Below are 6,000 nucleotides of genomic sequence, written 5' to 3'. Positions count from 1 at the left end.
GGATCGACAAAGAGATAGAGAACAGACTCGCCAAGGCAAATAGCGCCTTTGGAAGACTACACAAAAGAGTCTGGAAAAACAACCACCTGAAGAAACACACAAAGATCAGCGTGTACAGAGCTGTTGTCATACCCACGCTCTTGTTCGGCTCCGAATCATGGGTCCTCTACCGGCATCACCTATGGCTCCTAGAACGCTTCCATCAGCGCTGTCTCCGCTCCATCCTCAACATTCATTGGAATGACTTCATCACCAACATCAAAGTACTCGAGCTGGCAGAGTCTGCAAACATCGAATCCATGCTGCTGAAGACCCAACTGCGCTGGGTGGGTCACGTCTCCAGAATGGAGGGCCATCGCCTTCCCAAGATCGTGTTCTATGGCGAGCTCTCCACTGGCCACCGAGACAGAGGTGCACCAAAGAGGTACAAGGACTGCTTAAAGAAATCTCTTGGTGCCTGCCACATTGACCACCGCCAGTGGGCTGATATCACCTCAAACCGTGCATCTTGGCGCCTCACAGTTCGGCGGGCAGCAACCTCCTTTGAAGAAGACCGCAGAGCCCACCTCACTGACAAAAGACAAAGGAGGTAAAACCCAACACCCAATCCCAACCAACCAATTTTCCCTTGCATCCACTGCAACCATGCCTGCCTGTCCCGCATCGGGCTTGTCAGTCACCAACGAGCCTGCAGCAGACGTGGATATTCCCCTCCATAAATCTTCATCCGCGAAGCCAAGCCAAAAAAAGAGAACAACACCTTTGCTGCACCAGCAATCCAGACTTGAATCCTCCACGTCTGTTAGGAGATTGTATGCTTCCTCTGGACGCTCTGGTTTCCTCCCATTCTGCTTGAGTAGGTTAATTGGTTACATGGGTGGATTTGAGTGGTGTATAAGAATGTAAGTGGGTGCAAAGGAGATTTAACAGAATGTTGTTTGGATTGGAGAACATGTCATATGAAGGAAGGTTGACATAGCTTTTCTCTTTTGGAGTGATGAAGGATGAGTGGTGACTTCATGGAGGTATGTAAGATTATGAGGGATTTAGATAGGGTGGATAGCCAGTACCTTTTTTTTAAATGGGGTGATAATGGCAAATATCAGAGGACATCTGTTTAAGTGAATGGAGGAAAGTTTAGGGGAAATGTCAGAGGTAAGTTTTTATGCAGACAGTAGTGGGTGCCTGGAATGCCTTGATGAGGGTTTTGGTGGAGGCCGGTACAATAGGAACATTCAAAAGACTCTTTCATAGGCAAATTGATGTAACAAAAAGAATGAGTTATCAGTGTGAGGCAGGGAAAAATTAGTTTGTTGTGGAGTCGGTTTACAGAGGTCAGCAAAACATCGTGGGTTGAATGGCTGTTCTGTGCTGTAATGTTCTTATAAACTGGCAGCAACTATAATGATCTGACCTTCTCCAAACTCCAGTTCCAAAACCCGAGTGCTCAGCTATAAATCCAACCCACTGCACTACTCTCCAATCCATTAGTGACTCCAGATTTTTCTATTCACTGAGAAAATTAACTCCCCCACAAATGATTTATATTTGACAATGACAACTTTGTCCTTAAGGGCAAAATGATACCATCTCATGGAGTAAAGATAATTACTTGAAGTCACCGAGAACATTTCATTCTCAGAAGATTACTGCATCATCGATTCATTTATTGTCATGTAATAAACAGTGTCATATTACATGAAATCGCTCTTGCCTGCTGTAAAGCAGATAGATTTCCCATCAGCAGAAATTGCCTGAAATGCCTCTTACAGACAGAGAAAGAGAAGCAAAGGAGAATCCCCCCAGAGTCACCGAGTGTCCGTAGATTCGCCTCCAGCACCTCCACAGCCACACAGAGTCCAGTCCAAACCATCGGCAATCCAAGCTCCAGATCTGAATCTCCAACACGGTCAGGAACTCCCTCAGCACCCCCTCGCCTAACGGTTCCGATAACTGGTACCCCTTCAGCCAGTTTTGAGCCAGTCTCCAGCAGTCCACAGCCTGGTGTGAGTGTCCCGACAATCTCAATGATGCTTGTGACACAGTAGATAAGATAGCGAGAGACCCATTCAGAGGCAAAATAGAGGATATATTTCCCTTAGCAAAGAGACCACCAGAGGTGAGATTTAATGGAAATGGATTTGGAATATTTATCAAATGCTCCTGAGGATTAAGGGTAATGCTCTAACTCTGGTTTTGTGAGCTCCGAGATAACTGATTAGCCCAGTGTGGGAACCACAACCTCTTCCATGGATGAGGCAACAAATGGAAGAAAGGGTGGGTAGTTTGTGAGGTGGACTGCTCCTAGTCACACATGGCTCCAGTGTGTAATACTGTATGAACTCAGTACCATCCCGAATGCTTCCTTGATCAAATATATAACATAAGAATGTCCAATTAAAAAATTAAAACTGTGGCTGGCACCTGATCCCTTCATTCCCTGAGGGTGGCACAGTTATTGAAGTGGTTAGCACAATGCTGTTACAGCACCAGGGACTGTGGTTTGAATCTGGTGCTGTCTGTAAGGAGTTTGTACATTCTCCCTATGTCTGCATGGATTTCCTCAAGGTGATCCAGTTTCCTTCCACCATTCGAAAAACGTACAGGTGTTGTAGGTCAATTGGGTGTAATTGGGCAACCCTGGCTGGTGGGCGAAAAAGACCTTTTACTGTATGTCCAAATTTTTAAAAAATTCATATTCACTAGTCTCTCTAGGAGCCTCTTTAATGCTATTCTTGTACCTGCTTCCACCACCAGTACTTCTGGCAATCCATTCCAGGCACCTACCACCCTGTGTTTGCCCGGCACATCTCCTTTCAACTTCACACCCACTATAAGCACACGTCCTCTAGTATGTACTGCTTTACCCTCAGAAAAATATTCTGACTGTCGACCATATCAATGTCTCTCTCAAGATAAGATCATTCAACATCGGAGCAGAATTGGGCTTTTTGGCCCAATCAAGCCTGTTCCACCATTCAAATCATTGCTGATATATTTCCTTTCAACCCCATTCTCCTTCCTTTTTCCCTATAACCTTTGGTACCTTTACTAGCCAAGAACTTGTCAACCTCTGCTCTAAATATACTCAATAATTTTGCCTCTAAAGCCATCTGTGGTAATAATTTCCAGATATCCACCATCCTTTGGCTGAAGAAATTTCTTTTCATCTCTGTTCTAAAGGCAAATAAGGAACTGATTGTGGATATATGGAGGATGCAATCAAGCCCTCATCTAGGGGGTCAGTGGTGGAAAGGGTTAAGAACTTCTAATTCTTGTGTGTCAACATCTTTGAGGATCCACGTCGATACAATCATGAAGAAGGCTTGCCAGCGGCTATATTTCATGAGGTGTTTGCGGATGTCACCAAAGACTCTTGTAAATTTCTACAGGAGAGCTTTCAGACTGGTTGCATCACTGTCCGGTTCCGAGGTGTCAATGCACGGGGTAGAGAAAAGGACGACAGAGAGTTGTGAACTCGGCCAGCACCATCATGGGCACCAGTCTTCACCCTATCGAGGACATCTACAAGAGGGGATGTCTTAAGAAGGCAGCCTCTATCCTCAAGGACCCTTACCACCCAGACCATGCCCTCTTCACACTGCTACCATCGGGAAGGAGATACAGGTGCTGGAAGATGAACACCAGTGGCACAAATACAGCGAGCTTCCCTCTGCAATTAGATTTCTCAATGGACGATCATTCACAAACACTTTTACACTCATTTATTTTCAACCTGTTATTTATAGCTTTAATCTTTGCACCTGTAATGAATCTTTGCACCTCTAATGCTACCATAAAGCAATGAATTTTGTGACATATTCATGATAATAAATCCTGATTCTGAAGCCCGTTTATTCTGATGCTAAGCCCTTTGGTCCTAAACTCTCACTTTATTGAAAACAGCTTCTCCATGTCCACTCTGTCCAGGCCTTCCAATGTTCAGCATCTTTCAATGAGATTCCTCTCTCAACCTTCTAAACTCCAATAAGGACATGCCTAGAGTCATCAACCCTCTCCTCATCAGGACCATTCGCAGAAACCTCCTCGCCAATACTAGCATATCCTTCCTTGGATATGAGCCCCAAAACTGTTCATATTATTCCAAATGTGGCTAGACTAATGCCTTACAAAGCCTCAGGATTAAATCTTTGCTTTTATATTCTAATCCTCTCCAAATAAATGTAAACATTGACAAACACACACACACACACACACACATACACACACACACACACACACACACACACACACACACACACACACACACACACACACACACACACACACACACACACACACGCGCGCGTGGTCGTCCTTGGGATAAAAACGTCCAATATACGAAAAACTCGTACTTACGAACCGAAAAACCGGCCAGAGGTAGAGTGCCATCAACTTCCAATTCAAGCATGGTTGAGTCAGCATTGCGAGAGAGTATGCTGTATGAATCTCTCGTGCAATGCTGCCATTGCCCAGCATCGTGAGAGAGTAGCATATCGCATAGGGCAAGCGCAGGAGCAGATTAGAAATTGAAAAGTACAGATTTGAATATCGCACCTGTTCAGTACTGTACTCTTATTTCATCTGGTTTACAAGTGACTCATGAACCAACATCTTGGTGACTCTTTACTGCGTCCTTGGGTTAAAGGCAGCTGGAAATGAACAGATGCTTCTTTGCAGCCGATTTCACCTCCAGGTTTCATGTGGCAAAAATCCTAATACACCTGCGTTGCATTTGGACTACACCAAATCTACCAGGGGATTTAAGGCCATTTATGATGAGAAAAGGAAAAGCTCTGTACAAACTTCCCTTGATGCCTACTTTAAGAAATTGACTCCAATAGTAAACACCCACCCCCCAGCCTTCTGTACTACTGATTCAACTTGCAAGGTAACCTGCAGGAATCTTGTACTGGAATTCCAAAGTTCCTTTGGATTCTGCTTTCTGAATTTTCTCCTCATCTAGACAATAGTCCAACATTTTGTTCCATCTATTAAAAGTGCATGACCATATTCTTCACTTCCCTATATTCTAATTGCCACTTGTTTTGCTCATTCTCCCTGCTTCCTTAACACTTTGTGGTCAGGCCACCCCCTCATCCTCCTATGCTCCCATGAAAACAGTTTGTACAACCTCTCTCATACTCGGCACAGCTTGTACAGCGATTAGCACAGTACTCTTACAGGGTTAGTGACCAGAATTCAAATCCGGCACTGTCTGTAAAGAGTTTGTATGCTGTCCCTGTGTCTGCGTGTGTTTCCTTTGGGCACTACGGTTTCCTCCCACCCTTCAAAATATACCAGGGTTGTTGGTCAATTGGATGTTACTTGACAGCATGGGCTCATGGGCTGGAAGGGCCTGTTACCATGTTGTATATATAAATTTAAAATTTCAATTATGCCCTCCAAAACAAGCAACATCCTGGTAAACCTCTTCTGTACTCTTTCCAAGGCCTACATATCTTTCCTGTAATGGGGTGACCAGAATTGTACACAATATTCCAAATGTGGCCAAAACAACATTTTAAACAGCTGCAACATGACTTTTTAATTTATACAATGCCCTGCCCAATGAAGGCAAGCATGAGATACCTCTTCTTCACTACTCAATACACCTGTGTGACCACTTTCAAGGAGCTATGGACCTGAACCCCCAGATCCCTCTCCACACCAATGATTTTGAGCTCAACCATTAACCATATAGTTTCCCCTTATATTTGACCTCTCTACCGTTGGGTGGCCATGGGTCAGAAATAGCCTGAAATCAGTAGGAATGATATATTTTTTCAAGAATTCTCATGTTCAACATACCTGGATGAGCACTGTGGTGATATGTAATTACACCACTAGGTCACCAGGGGTCATCCCAGTGACCTTGTATATAAAACAGTCCAGAGCTACAGTCTAGCCTTCCAGGTTTGTCTTGCAGAGAGACAAGACCTCTTAGTGTACATATTAGTTTATTAAAACTGTCTTATACTCACACTGCTGTTGTGGTTA

This window comes from Narcine bancroftii, chromosome 3 (genome assembly GCF_036971445.1).
Source record: "Narcine bancroftii isolate sNarBan1 chromosome 3, sNarBan1.hap1, whole genome shotgun sequence".
Lineage (NCBI taxonomy): Eukaryota > Metazoa > Chordata > Chondrichthyes > Torpediniformes > Narcinidae > Narcine > Narcine bancroftii.
This window is presented reverse-complemented; position numbering follows the sequence as displayed.